Source organism: Oreochromis niloticus, linkage group LG1 (assembly GCF_001858045.2).
Source record: "Oreochromis niloticus isolate F11D_XX linkage group LG1, O_niloticus_UMD_NMBU, whole genome shotgun sequence".
Classification (NCBI taxonomy): Eukaryota; Metazoa; Chordata; class Actinopteri; order Cichliformes; family Cichlidae; genus Oreochromis; species Oreochromis niloticus.
Window position 1 is genome coordinate 35,916,617 of NC_031965.2, and position 16,239 is coordinate 35,932,855.

General features: G+C 40.4%; 1 long non-coding RNA gene across 1 annotated transcript in view; it reads right to left on the bottom strand.

The window, feature by feature from the left end:
• Positions 1 to 12,755, bottom strand: part of LOC102077719 (adhesion G-protein coupled receptor G5) — a 28,765-nt gene extending 16,010 nt beyond the window's left edge. Inside the window, exons 1-2 of the long non-coding RNA XR_003220518.1 lie at positions 12,609 to 12,755; positions 12,276 to 12,405 (exon numbers count right to left, since the gene is read on the bottom strand). This is a non-coding gene — a long non-coding RNA (adhesion G-protein coupled receptor G5). The remainder of the gene's footprint in view (positions 1 to 12,275; positions 12,406 to 12,608) is intronic.
• Positions 12,756 to 16,239: the final 3,484 nt, after the last annotated feature.

Sequence of the window (16,239 nt, forward strand, 5' to 3'; positions counted from 1 at the left end):
AAATATGAGGTGACTTTTCCAGATTTCAATGGGTGGAGGAAAGGCTACCTGTGGGGACCTGATCAGATTGAAAGTCCCTGTCTAAAAGATTGCCGCGAGCCAATCCAGACAAAACCATAAAGAACTATTTTCTAAAAAAGAGAAAACAAAATAAAACAAATGAATGAGCTCATGTTGCTGAGAGTGAAGACTCTGATTATTTGCGAGGGAGTCCACACTATCAGCAAGACCTGATGTTAATGCATGTGAGTGAGTGTGTGACTGGACCAAGGTGGGGATGAATAAAATGTTGACAAACAGGAGGAGTGGAAGACTTAATTCTGGGGATGCTGATGTTTGCTTGGAGGGAATTTTTGTTTTATTTACTGGGGTTGGATTATGTTATTACATTATAAAAAGCTAAATGCTAAAAGGAAAACATTTTTTGATATAACTCATGTTACCATTAACTGAAGAAACACATGACTGATGACAGTTCTGTTTAAGTTTATTTTTGTGTTATGACACAGATTGGATCATAAAGGGGGAGAGTTGAGTACAGGTTTTGTTTCCAGGAAATTCCAAGGATCCTTCGAAGGGAGCAGGAGTTCAAGAAGATTTGACATGATGATTAAATTGATCTTATTCCTTAAACACAGGTTTTTAGGGCTGGAGCAAAATACCGGAGAGGAGGATGGCTGAAGTGTTCTGAGAAATGATATGATATGACTAACCTTTTTTCCCTTTTAATTTGTTAAGCTTGGGTGAAGCATTTTGAGTTTTTTGCCACATGAGATGTGTCAAAAAAGAGAGGGGTTTAAGGTTTAATTTGTTTAATTTGAAATGGGTTTTAGTATGATTTTATAACTATTGGGGTTGGTTGATAATTTAGGGTAAAACCGAGGCAGAGATTGTCATTTTTAAATAGAGTTATTTTTAAAGTAAAATGAAACTCCCTTGCTTCCTGTAGCTTTTAACTGTATAGCTCTTAACTTGCAGGGATGGCATGGAGTGTAATGAATGAATGCAAAACATGCTTACAGACACAAACATGACATAGATTTAGTTTATAGGGCAAAGGTGGAACACATGGTGCTTTGTTTCTGCTTAGCAACCACTGAGGCAGAAGGTGTTAAAGATAAGTATGTAATAAGTGAACAGGAAACATGTGAGGCTGAGACGGGTGAAGCAAAATGTTGTAGATAATGGAAACTTGTCTAACTGGCATTAACAGTAACTTTTGCATGTTATGTATATGCTTGAAGCAAAAAGAGGCGTAAATCCTGATAGAAATCTTGAAGCGTGCTTTCTAGCGCAGATTTAGGCTGACATGGGGATGGTGTATATTTTACCCGGGGTGTGTTTAATAGAACTAAAAGCATTGCTCACACACATAAAGAGCATTGAGATTAAGTAAAGTTAATAAAAAGGATAAAGCCCAGAACATTGTGAACCAAGTTTGAATAATTAAAGGAACATTGGATGAACACAGTAGATTAGTGAGGTGTAGCAGAGAGAGGCTTTTTGTTTTCTATCTTTTACAGGAGAAGATTTCAGGACCACAGCGACCATAGGGGGGCGAGAATCCTGGAAGCCCCAGACCGAACGGAACCAACCAGAGAAAGGAGAAAAACAGAGCACAAATACACCTAGTTGTTTATATTACAAAGAAGATCAAAAGCTTGTTAGACATAGGTTATAATGGAAGCATAAAAGGGATGAGAGGAAATTTACATAACATAGAAATCCTGCAACAATTCGTAAATTGCCCAAACACAGTGTTCAGACCGGATATGCGCTACCCGTTAAAGGGGGCGAAGAAATCAGGCCTAAGTTTGAAAAATGAAATGGGTTAACTCGATAGAGGATGTTTCCAAAGGTCGAGAAAATAATGTAGGACCTTTTACCAGGAGAAAGCTAATTGTATCTTTTACACTTTACAGTGTGCACTGAGGGAAGTCTATGGAGGACCAGAAGAGCCACGCGCATCGAAATAAAAATTTCTGTGCTTTAATAATGAATTTTAGAATAAATTCTGCAATTGTAAATTCATTTTTGAATTCCAATTTAATAAACTGCATTTCAAAATCCTTTTTCCAATTGCATTTCAAAATCCTTTTTCCAATTGCACTTTAATAAACTGCATTTCAAAATCCTTTTTCCAGTTGCACTTTAATAAACTGCAGTTCAAAATCCTTTTTCCACTTGCAATTTAATAAACTGCAGTTCAAAATCCTTTTTCCACCTGCAATTTAATAAACTGCAGTTCAAAATCCTTTTTCCACCTGCAATTTAATAAACTGCAGTTCAAAATCCTTTTTCCACTTGCAATTTAATAAACTGCAGTTCAAAATCCTTTTCCACTTGCAATTTAATAAACTGCAGTTCAAAATCCTTTTTCCACTTGCAATTTAATAAACTGCAGTTCAAAATCCTTTTTTCCACTTGCAATTTAATAAACTGCAGTTCAAAATCCTTTTTTCCACTTGCAATTTAATAAACTGCAGTTCAAAATCCATTTCCCTTTCCTGTTCGCTCTGGGATTAGCTGCTGGATTAGCTGCTGGATTAGCTCTTCGATTAACAACTTGCTGGAGGCTATTCAAATTAGCCACACCGTGGGATGTAAGGAGCTCTCTGATTGGTTGGTCGGACACAGGCTGTCTGCCAGCCTGGATTTTTCTAGCTCAAAGCTTCTCCCTGCTACGAAGCGTGTGTGCTTGTACAAAGGCCGTTCAGCGTCGGGATTTACACTCGGCTCGACACGGATATGTGAAGAATGAAGGGACCCTGCAGCGAAACGGAGAGCCAACCTCTGACTGAGTGCCTGTCTACACAGTCTGACCACCTGTTGAAGGTAAGGTGCTAACATGGCTAACGCTAGCGTCACCGCACGTAGCCCCGTTATTTTAAGATCATCTTAGCTAATGAAAGTTTTACGTCGCAGCTGTACGAGCTCGCTACGTGTTTTATAAGCTGCTGTGCTCTTCACAAATAAAGCTGGAAGCAGCTCAGACTGTTAGAACCAGCACTGAGCCCTGTTACATTTATACGGTGTTAGAGCAATGGCTGCAACCTACAGCCTTTAAACTAGCGATTACAAATGCTGACAGTAAACTCGTCAGTCCAGATGTTACCACATTACTCTGTGGTACTTAGAGTTAAAACAACTGAGACAGGCTGATTAAAATAACAGCTGTCAGTTCTCTCATTCAACATATAAAGACTGGAGATCACACTACTGATTTCAGTTCATGTAATATGTGAGTGCACAGATTCATTCTCAACTGGACATAAATGATGATCAAAGGTTGTATATATGATGAATTCATCAAATCCCAGCCTCTAACACAGTGCGCTGAATCTTAGCTTTGAATGTCCAGTATATTCTAATCAGTGCAATGTAAGCATTCACCGAACCTATAGTATCTACACCTGTGTGGCAAATGTGTGGTAAAGATACAGATAATGAAATTTAATTATTAATACAATATACATCATGAAAAATGAAAGCTGAAATTGATTCAGTTTAGTACTTTTCTCTGTATGCTCTGTGATTATAAAGGCCTTAAATTCTGTGATATATACTGTAAATGATTTTCACAGAGGTCTTAAAGTACTTAAATCACTGCTGATAGTCTGGTTGTTTATATTTTCACATGTTTTTGTGTCTGTAGGGCTGTTTGATGACGATTTGGACTCCTATGGGAGATGAGGACACACCCACATCTGTTCCATACTGCAGCCATTGATGGTGTTACAGCTCTGAGTCAGATTTGGGCCATCAGACGCACACACTGGAAAACCAGCACCTGGACTTCATGCAGGAGAGACGGCCTCAGTGATGGACTCTGCATCCTCTACTTTACCTCTAATCTCTTTCTTCTTTAACACACAATTAAAATCACTCCAAAAGAGTGTAAACTTACTGAGGAAGTCTCTAACTTGTACACATTTGTACTTTTACTTGTTTTATGAGTTATTTTTAAGAAGAGTAAAGTTATTCACATAAAGTTGTTATTCTTCTGTATTTATTCTTTTGTATCATGTACCACAGTCATACTGAACTTTACAGACCTGGTGAATTGGAGAAAACAAAGATCACACACACATACATACACACACATATCATTCAGCTTCAGCAGTATTTCTATTCATCTTATGAATTTCCAGTCTAATGTCAATTCACGGAGTTCAGTTTTGGTCTTAAACTCCAGAGAATACCACCTGGTTCAACAATCTTTTTATCTGATTATTGGCAAAATGTTTTCTTCTGAAAGAAGAAAACATTTTGGGCTCAATTTCAGCCTCAGGCAAAATTGAGCCCAAAGAAACAACAACAAAGTTTAGTTCCTCTGGATTTTCCATGGAAAATTGTTTTATCACTCATCCAGGTGACTTCTCCAGTGTCACGGATGAGTGATGAATGTATCTCCCACTGGAAACCATTGTGTCCAGTTAAAGTCAATCGACTTTTTTTAAGGAGAGTTGTTAGATGCTGTGCTCATGAGGACAATGGGTTTTAACTTGCAGCACAACACAAAGCTGCCATACTGGATCAACGATCAAAACACTTAATTGAGCAGAATTAAGGCAAAATGTAATATCCTCATATGATGACACATCACACATGATCCAGCATTGTTCTAAGAATGCAAACTTTCTTAATGGAAGTTTCCACAGCTGCCAGAAAGGGACAGATTTCTGGCTGGTCTTAATGAGTGGTCGTTGCTCTCTCGTTTTCTCTGGAATTGCTGCACAGAGGATGTAACACCCATGATAAGCACTGAGGTTTGTGTCCTTGTCAGAAATCAGCAATACTCAGCTTCCAGGTAAGGAAAAGTGGAACCAGAAGATATTCAAATGCATCTCTCCACAGCTGCTGATGAATTCTACAAAAAACAAAGTTTGTTAAAAACATTTGCAGGTGAATCACCACTGATTTATCAGTGACATCCATTTACTCAAAAAATACTGACAAGTGGATAACTAGGATATATAATATCTATATAGATATAATTTCAAAAATGTCCTGTACAAAATGGAACTGTATATGACAAATGTGGTGTGGTGCTTGTGGAATTTTTAACAAGGACCCTACAAAACTTTACAGTACTCATGCTGCCAAACTTTTGACAGCTAGGTGTGCAGTAGGGCTGGGTATCGTCACTGATTTCTAGAATCGATTCATTTCCGATTCACAAGGTCCCAAATCGATTCGATCCACGATTCGATTCAATTCGATTTGAATCTGGGAAATTTTGACAGTCAGAAATATTATAATTCAGATTTCATTGACATATTTTTGTATCTATAAAAAGGAAGCTGACACACGCAAGACTTTATCAAAGGTGTGAGCGTCACAGCAGATGCCTTTGTGTCAAAGTAGCTGAAGATAATACAGAAAAACATGAAGGTGGTTTTCCTGGCCTGGGATTTTATAAAAATATGTATCTGCAGTACATCAAAAACGAAAGAAAACCATTAATCAACATATGAACGTTACCTCTGACGTTACAGCGGTTTTATTAGAGACACGGCTAAGCGTTTTGCATAATTTTAAAAAGTTTAAATTTGTTCAGTATTGAACGGCAGAAATTAGGTTTTCTTTTCAGAAGTATGTAAAACAAAAAAAACAAAACAAAAAAACAGCGGCCGACAGCTCTGTAAACAACAGTAGAGTTGCGCGTAACAAGCAAGCGAATAATGCAGAAAACAGTACAGAGAGAGAGAGAGCTGTGCATGAAGTGTGATTTTATCGTGGGTGAAGCAAAACAGTAAAAGTCAGAGGGAATTCATGACGATGTTTACGTGAAGCGTAGTTTGGATCTTCTTTTGCTGTTGGTTCAGTCAATATTGTTTGGAGAGAGATAAAACTAACAGCTTTAGAATCAGCGCAAAAAGGGCGTGAACACAAAGCGCGGACCCGCCGAAACAGAATCAGCGAGCTGTCGGCTTTCAGCACCGACCGTGTCCGTGCAGTTGTTGTGCCAGAAAGTGATTGCCGTCTGCGGGAACGCGCGCAGACGCTTAAAGCTGCAGCGCCCGTCGGGTGAGAAAGGCGACATCTCACTGATTCTGATCCACGGGTCCGCGCTGTGTGTTTACGTCCTTGTGCAGAATCCGTGTACCTGCTCTCATTTACTGTCTTAGCTGTTTGGTGGTTGTTGAAATTTTGTGAGGTTTCACCTGAGATTCTGGCGTTTCGGGCAAAATAAATTTATATTAAAAAATCGATTCAGGATTTTAATGAATCGATTTCACGTTATCCAAGCCAGGCAATTTTAATCGATGAATCGATTATTAAAACCCACCCCTAGTGTGCAGTTCCTGCTTTAAATGCATTCAAAATCTAAGTGATAAGAGGCCAGAAATGTTTGAACTCGCTTATGAACCTACATCACTGAGGCCGTCTCTCCTGCATGAAGTCCAGGTGCTGGTTTTCCAGTGTGTGCGTCTGATGGCCCAAATCTGACTCAGAGCTGTAACACCATCAATGGCTGCAGTATGGAACAGATGTGGGTGTGTCCTCATCTCCCATAGGAGTCCAAATCGTCATCAAACAGCCCTACAGACACAAAAACATGTGAAAATATAAACAACCAGACTATCAGCAGTGATTTAAGTACTTTAAGACCTCTGTGAAAATCATTTACAGTATATATCACAGAATTTAAGGCCTTTATAATCACAGAGCATACAGAGAAAAGTACTAAACTGAATCAATTTCAGCTTTCATTTTTCATGATGTATATTGTATTAATAATTAAATTTCATTATCTGTATCTTTACCACACATTTGCCACACAGGTGTAGATACTATAGGTTCGGTGAATGCTTACATTGCACTGATTAGAATATACTGGACATTCAAAGCTAAGATTCAGCGCACTGTGTTAGAGGCTGGGATTTGATGAATTCATCATATATACAACCTTTGATCATCATTTATGTCCAGTTGAGAATGAATCTGTGCACTCACATATTAAATGAACTGAAATCAGTAGTGTGATCTCCAGTCTTTATATGTTGAATGAGAGAACTGACAGCTGTTATTTTAATCAGCCTGTCTCAGTTGTTTTAACTCTAAGTACCACAGAGTAATGTGGTAACATCTGGACTGACGAGTTTACTGTCAGCATTTGTAATCGCTAGTTTAAAGGCTGTAGGTTGCAGCCATTGCTCTAACACCGTATAAATGTAACAGGGCTCAGTGCTGGTTCTAACAGTCTGAGCTGCTTCCAGCTTTATTTGTGAAGAGCACAGCAGCTTATAAAACACGTAGCGAGCTCGTACAGCTGCGACGTAAAACTTTCATTAGCTAAGATGATCTTAAAATAACGGGGCTACATGCGGTGACGCTAGCGTTAGCCATGTTAGCACCTTACCTTCAACAGGTGGTCAGACTGTGTAGACAGGCACTCAGTCAGAGGTTGGCTCTCCGTTTCGCTGCAGGGTCCCTTCATTCTTCACATATCCGTGTCGAGCCGAGTGTAAATCCCGACGCTGAACGGCCTTTGTACAAGCACACACGCTTCGTAGCAGGGAGAAGCTTTGAGCTAGAAAAATCCAGGCTGGCAGACAGCCTGTGTCCGACCAACCAATCAGAGAGCTCCTTACATCCCACGGTGTGGCTAATTTGAATAGCCTCCAGCAAGTTGTTAATCGAAGAGCTAATCCAGCAGCTAATCCAGCAGCTAATCCCAGAGCGAACAGGAAAGGGAAATGGATTTTGAACTGCAGTTTATTAAATTGCAAGTGGAAAAAAGGATTTTGAACTGCAGTTTATTAAATTGCAAGTGGAAAAAAGGATTTTGAACTGCAGTTTATTAAATTGCAAGTGGAAAAAGGATTTTGAACTGCAGTTTATTAAATTGCAAGTGGAAAAGGATTTTGAACTGCAGTTTATTAAATTGCAAGTGGAAAAAGGATTTTGAACTGCAGTTTATTAAATTGCAGGTGGAAAAAGGATTTTGAACTGCAGTTTATTAAATTGCAGGTGGAAAAAGGATTTTGAACTGCAGTTTATTAAATTGCAAGTGGAAAAAGGATTTTGAACTGCAGTTTATTAAAGTGCAACTGGAAAAAGGATTTTGAAATGCAGTTTATTAAAGTGCAATTGGAAAAAGGATTTTGAAATGCAATTGGAAAAAGGATTTTGAAATGCAGTTTATTAAATTGGAATTCAAAAATGAATTTACAATTGCAGAATTTATTCTAAAATTCATTATTAAAGCACAGAAATTTTTATTTCGATGCGCGTGGCTCTTCTGGTCCTCCATAGAAGTCAGGAATAGTTTAAATTAGGATAAAAAAAAATTAAACTAGGTGAAAAAAGGGGTGTAGCAAGTAGATCTAGGGCAGCTCACAGCCTGGCGTAAACGCAAGGTGCCGTCATACAGCTTAAGTTATTTGTTTGATTTATTTTTATGACAAAATAATAAGGAAACATTGAAAACATACAACCCGTTGAGGAGACAGATAGGGTTGGGGAATTGAAAGGTTTTGTTTGTTTAGCATAATGCACTACAAAGTATACAAAGTTTATATAACATGATGCAAACACATGAATCAGAGACACGTAATGAGAAAACTGATTAGAATGTTTCTTACAACTACATGTTTATTGTACGCAATGATATTAACTATGGCTGTGTTGTTTATTGTGTATATTTTGCAGGGCGCTCCGAACCACTTGTCTGAACACGGAGGCCAGTCCAGCCCAGCACTTCCTGAGACTGTAGTTGCTAAAACAGGATCGGTAAAAAAGACAAAAGCGCGAGGTGTCAGGTAAAGGTGATGAGTGTCTCAGCATGAATAATGGCATAGGGTTGAATTATGGTAAAGGGTCTACCAGCTCATTCACATTTGATTTGTGTGACGTCATTAAGTGTACAGGAGCTAGTAGTAGCTGGAGAGCGTATGATGTACGGGTCTGCAATCACCCCCATGATATGCTTAGGGTAAATTTAGTTGATGCAAAGTCTAAGCCGCTCGCAGAAAGCTTAATCACCATTCTGACTGATCAGATGGTAACTTCGGGAACAGTAGCTCAAAAGGAACAGGAACCAAAAGGGAGAGTACTTCTGACAACAGATTACTTTAGACTGAAGCCTAAGGAGTTGATAAAGTGCGCCACGGGTTTCAAGGACAGTAACCTCTGGCTTGATTGGGTGGCTCAAAATGCTAGAGAACAACATGTATCTGACTGTGTTGCCTGTGCTTCAGCTAGGTCACGGTTGTTTACAGAGCCCGCACCATTGCATTAGAGGATGAGTGGGGCTATGATAGTATGTTACAGTTAACTAGAAGTGCAGTGACTACTGGCAACTGTATTTTGTTGTCCAGACTTTTCCCTCCCATTTCAAAGCAGACAGCAGTGGGACCATTTATGCTAAAATAAGATAATTACATGTTTCAAGTTTTCTACAGATAATGAAAAGTACAAGGTGGGAGAGATCGACCCAACTAGGTGTGCTGTCACACTAACGGGACGAGCCACCAACAATGTAAGCGACCCTAGCACGATAATTGGAACATGGGCAAGAAGTGGGCTCTATTATTACTGTGGGGAAAATATTCGTGTTCCTATGGGAAGCGTAGGGACATGTGCGATGGTGCGATTGGGAGCTCTGCTCATGCTTATTGGAAATCAGGTAAAGGCTATTCCACAACATAACATGCGAACTTTAGCTGCCATACGTAAGAGATACATTTTGGCCAAAAGAGGGACCCAGGGTACCCATGCATATGATCCTCGTTTGAACTCGCCGACCTGGATAGACTCCATAGGAGTGCCCAGGGGAGTTCCTAATGAGTACAAGCTGGTAAGTCAGGTAGCTGTAGGATTGGAGAGTATATTTCTTTGGGGAACGCCTAATAGAAATGTTGGCCGCATTATGTTCATTACAACCTGCTGAGACTCTCTAACCAAACCAGGGACGCCATGATGGGGTTCGCAGAACAATTGGGTCTGAGTTCACTGACGGGAGAGCAAAATCGAATTGTCTAAAACCATGCATGAGCACTCAGGTATCGAAAATCTGCTGGCGTCCTGGATGACATCTGTGTTTGGACAATGGAAAGGTGTGGCTATGTCAGTGATGTTTTCTTTGACTGTATTTTTGGGAATACTGGTCATCGCCAGTTGTTGTATCATTCCTTATGTCAGAGGATTGTTGCTAAAGATAATGGCAAGGGTTGCGAACCCTGGTTGGGTTGAGGGCATCTATTAGATGAACTTAGAACCCATAGAGTGGGGCAGGGAGTGATACAACATAAGGTGTGGTGATATTCCTTGTCGGAATGTCAGAAGAGGGAATGTGGGGATTCAGAAATTCTTTTATTCCTACTATATAATCTGCATTATTATGATTGCATTAAGAACATGTTTTACAGCATTGTTTATCAGTAATAGTGTTTACAGGGTTCATATTGCATTGAATATGTTTGTCATCACATTCATTCTATTCACAGGTTTAGTTCATTTTATACACAATGCATATCTGTCCTTGTTTAGAGTTGATGTTCTATCCAAGAGGGTTTTAAGCTTCACTGGTGAGAGTGTCCAGGTGATACATGTTGAGGGAAGATGAGAACATAGCAGGTTAATTGCATGCATGCTTACAATACACATAAATCTAGTAGCAGGCCTGAGCGAGGGCCCAAGTGTCTTCTGCTTCTTATTTGAGACCTGCGAGAATTCAGTTTACTTAGTGATTGATGACGAGGGTCCATTCCACTAGATTTCCACTAGAGAGGGACCCAGGAAAGGGGCAGAGACCACTTAAGCATGAAGTGTTTTCAAGTGGGAGCTGGCGTTTTATTACTGGACCACCTAGATCAGGGGTGTCGGACTCCAGGCCTCGAGGGCCGGTGTCCTGCAGGTTTTAGACCTCACCCTGGGTCAGCATACCTGAATCAAATGATTAGCTCATTACCAGGCCTCTGCAGAACTTCAAGACATGTTGAGGAGGAATTTAGCCATTTAAATCAGCTGTGTTGGATCAAGGACACATCTAAAACCTGCAGGACACCGGCCCTCGAGGCCTGGAGTTCGACACATGTGACCTAGATGATATGAGGTTATTGTCTGATTTGCTGAGTCAGGGGACGGCTAGAGAGGGTCAGAGCGAAGGCAGTGGACCTGGGAATGGTGGTTTCGGGCCCATGATGCCATTAATGGATCCAGAGGTGACAGAGTGGGTTGAGTGACTCAACGGAGTGTGGTGACCCTGTTTGTGAACAGGGTCAAAAGAGGGAGTGTGGAATAAGGAATATTTTACTGCTACTTATACTTATTATTGGCATTACCATTGTATTAATTAACATCGCATTAAACCACATAACAAGCATTTGTAATAATACATATAATCAAGAAGCAGGCTTGAGTGAAGGCCTGAATGTATTCAGCTTCTTGTTGCATTTGAGTTTGCCTAGCAACAGGTGACGCAAAGAGGAGGACAAGTCCATGGGGACCTCAAAGGCCTGAGATCATCACCATATTTGAAAGAGGATGCCAGAAAGGGGAACTTCTGTGTCTGCATTTATTTCTTAGAATAGATCATTGTCTGTACAAGGGGCAAAGAATGTTCTTAAGATGCAAATTATGTGCTTGTAAACGCATGAGGGGGCGTCATAATACCCTGATGTTATAAAAGCAATCTGAAGTGTATTTTTGGGTGGGGATTTACAACTGATGGTTTCCAGTGTACGTCTCCCCACGCTGCGTGTATTCATTAAAATCAATTGTTTGACTGACCTCTTTTGGACCATCATTGTTTTACTCTCGTCCTCAATTTCGGACCCGTAACACACTACACAAAGACGCGGACCCGACACTGAGAGAGACAGAAAATGACACATGGACCTCAAACTATACCTGAGACAACAACTCCTAAAACACGAGTAAACAGAAACATAGAATTCTAATAATAATCAACGAAGGACAAGAGTAACAAAACAATCACTCAAAACTAAACCAAAACAAGAGAAGTCAAAATGCTGGGTCGAACCGACCCAGAACCGTGACAAAAGGTCACTATAAAAGAGATTCAGCAGTATATCATTAGGTGTGCGTATTAATTGAAAGGAAGATAAAACCCAAAAGATTGAAGCAATAATTATAATATAATTATATAAATAACAATATATATTTCTTATTGCCTATAAATTCAGTATGAATGCCATCACTCTATTCATTTGTGATTTTGTTGCTTTTAATGGATATGCTAATGGTGAAGATTATGATATATTACTTTACTTTTCAACACTAAAGATGAAAAAATTAGCATGTACCTCTTGGGAACATCGAAGAATCCAAACACGTCTGACTGTCACCCCAAACATGATCACGTTAAAGAGGAACACCAAACTGAACAATCCCACTGTAGTCACCATCTTCACTTCATAAGTGGTGATGTAACATCTACAACGACAGTGCAGGTGTTCTTTTCAGTCACATTCACTCACATTGTAAAAGCAAAAAGGAATTCTGCAGAAATATTAATGTGGATGCAATTTTACTCTGCCTATTCCTTTTTTTCCATTCAAACATTCAAGTATCCATGCACGTGCAAAACAATATAAGTTATTATTGAGATTTTAAATGTCTGTAAATTTGCTTCTTACATTGCAGTATTATTGGAGTTGCTCGGTGTGTCCAGAGAGACAGGACCAAAAGTCAGGAACACCTGAAATGCAAGAACTGAGCAATCATTCAAAGGCTTACAGACTGCTAATGACAGCTCCCTGCCTAAATGAGTCCACTCACCTGTTACGTTCTTAGTCTAGGCGTGTATGAACGCAACAAGAAATTGGCCCACTCATGCCCCACCAAAGCAAGAACACAAACAACAATGTCTTCTAAAATGCTAAGCAGCCATTTATTTTCTTCAGCAGTGAGCAGTGCCAAAAATAACAAACAAAACTCCCTACTGGTCCCTATGACCCTCCAGCGGAGACGAATGAAGGCTGGACAGGCCCCTTGGACCCTCCAGCGAAGACGGAAGGCTGAAGCGGTCCCTCGGACCCTCCAGCAGAGACGAATGAAGGCTGGACAGGCCCCTTGGACCCTCCAGCGGAGACAGAATGCTGAAGCGGTCCCTCGGACCCTCCAGCGAAGACGGAAGGCTGAAGCGGTCCCTCGGACCCTCCAGCGGAGACGAATGAAGGCTGGACAGGCCCCTTGGACCCTCCAGCGAAGACGGAATGCTGAAGCGGTCCCTCGGACCCTCCAGCGAAGACAGACGGATCCCGGACGAGCCCCCATTTATGTTACGTTCTTTGCCTAACTTTCTAACAAAAAACAGGAGAAAACTTAATCAACAAAAATGGCTTCTCACGCCTACTAGGCTGCTGCAGTGAAAAATATGTACAAGGTGAACAAAATACCCGATTGCTACTTGACGAGACTGTTTACAACTATTTACAAACCTAAGCTACTAACACCAGACACACGAGTGGAACATGGTGGATACACAGACGGACCAGCCACCACAAAGACAGAAGACGCGACTTAAATACACACAGAAAAACACAGGGAGATTACACACAGGTGGGGAACACAGCTGGGAATAATCAACAAGACGAGACAGAGGTAAAACTGAACACACTCACATGAGATGCAGACCTGACACTGAGTGACAGACAGAATGACACATGGAACCTAAACTAAACTAAACGTGAGATACAACCGAGAACAAATCCTTAAACATGACAAAACAAAACACTGACAACATTAAATCATAACACACCCCATCCCGGTATGCTGAGTTTGAGTAGGTATCTCTTCACATAGATGTTGAAGACTTTGACCAAGAGAAGATATAGGTGGAACCCTTCCAAGGCCATCCAGCTGAAAGTGGCCAGCAGGGAGTAATGAAGTAAAAGAGCCATGTATAAGCAAAGTCCAGAGGAGGACCCTGCTCCCACTGCCTGATTGGGCATGAAGTGCAGGTTGAGGAGCATCAGAGCAATTACGAGGTTGATGTGGACTTTCACAGAAACATCTTGTCTGAGTTTCCTGTCAGGTGATGTCATTGTTTGAAGAACATTAGGCCAATCATCAAGTAAGGAAAGAAAGCGTAGATGACAGCATTAAAGACGAAGGCATTATATTTTCTGCAAAAAGAAGAGGAAAATAGCAGAAGAGTAGTCCTGCATTGCCTTTTGAAGTAATGAATTGAAGGAGAGAAAGACAAGGGCATTAGAAAAGAGCAGTAAAAAAGTCTGAAGAGTTGTTGGGAGCAAGGACAACATGGTAATAAAGTGGACAGTACTTATCTTGGAAATAAATCATTGAAAGACGAGTAAATTACCTATTTGTGATGAAGAGCAAAAGGGTGACAGCCAGAGCAAAAAGCGAAAGACTGCAGCCAATCAGAGTAATGTCTGTTAACATCTTCAGGTCGTTTTCTGAGAGGGAAGAACTCACCTGTAGAGAAAATACACATTCAAAATGACTTGTAGCCCTTATATTGTCATGTCATACTTATCTGAGATGTTTATACAGGGAGTGCAGAATTATTAGGCAAGTTGTAGTTTTGAGGAATAATTTTATTATTGAACAACAACCATGTTCTCAATGAACCCAAAAAACTCATTAATATCAAAGCTGAATGTTTTTGGAAGTAGTTTTTAGTTTGTTTTTAGTTTTAGCTATTTTAGGGGGATATCTGTGTGTGCAGGTGACTATTACTGTGCATAATTATTAGGCAACTTAACAAAAAACAAATATATACCCATTTCAATTATTTATTTTTACCAGTGAAACCAATATAACATCTCCACATTCACAAATATACATTTCTGACATTCCAAAATAAAACAAAAACAAATCAGCGACCAATATAGCCACCTTTCTTTGCAAGGACACTCAAAAGCCTGCCATCCATGGATTCTGTCAGTGTTTTGATCTGTTCACCATCAACATTGCGTGCAGCAGCAACCACAGCCTCCCAGACACTGTTCAGAGAGGTGTACTGTTTTCCCTCCTTGTAAATCTCACATTTGATGATGGACCACAGGTTCTCAATGGGGTTCAGATCAGGTGAACAAGGAGGCCATGTCATTAGTTTTTCTTCTTTTATACCCTTTCTTGCCAGCCACGCTGCGGAGTACTTGGACGCGTGTGATGGAGCATTGTCCTGCATGAAAATCATGTTTTTCTTGAAGGATGCAGACTTCTTCCTGTACCACTGCTTGAAGAAGGTGTCTTCCAGAAACTGGCAGTAGGACTGGGAGTTGAGCTTGACTCCATCCTCAACCCGAAAAGGCCCCACAAGCTCATCTTTGATGATACCAGCCCAAACCAGTACTCCACCTCCACCTTGCTGGCGTCTGAGTTGGACTGGAGCTCTCTGCCCTTTACCAATCCAGCCACGGGCCCATCCATCTGGCCCATCAAGACTCACTCTCATTTCATCAGTCCATAAAACCTTAGAAAAATCAGTCTTGAGATATTTCTTGGCCCAGTCTTGACGTTTCAGCTTGTGTGTCTTGTTCAGTGGTGGTCGTCTTTCAGCCTTTCTTACCTTGGCCATGTCTTTGAGTATTGCACACCTTGTGCTGTTGGGGACTCCAGTGATGTTGCAGCTCTGAAATATGGCCAAACTGGTGGCAAGTGGCATCTTGGCAGCCGCACGCTGGACTTTTCTCAGTTCATGGGCAGTTATTTTGCGCCTTGGTTTTTCCACACACTTCTTGTGACCCTGTTGACTATTTTGAATGAAACGCTTGATTGTTCGATGATCACGCTTCAGAAGCTTTGCAGTTTTAAGACTGCTGCATCCCTCTGCAAGATATCTCACTATTTTTGACTTTTCTGAGCCTGTCAAGTCCTTCTTTTGACCCATTTTGCCAAAGGAAAGGAAATTGCCTAATAATTATGCACACCTGATATAGGGTGTTGATGTCATTAGACCACACCCCTTCTCATTACAGAGATACACATCACCTAATATGCTTAATTGGTAGTAGGCTTTCGAGCCTATACAGCTTGGAGTAAGACAACATGCATGAAGAGGATGATGTGGACAAAATACTCATTTGCCTAATAATTCTGCACTCCCTGTAGATCTTGAATTGAAATTGTGTCCTATATAAAGGGTGAATAAATCCTCACAATGATGTTACATTAGTTTAAAACCCACAGGTTCTAATTTATGTTTTTTTTCGTTACTAACTGTAATCTTTAAAAACTACAAATACAAATGTTCTATACCCTTTATTTAGTCATCAGTATATTTTATTCATTTAACCA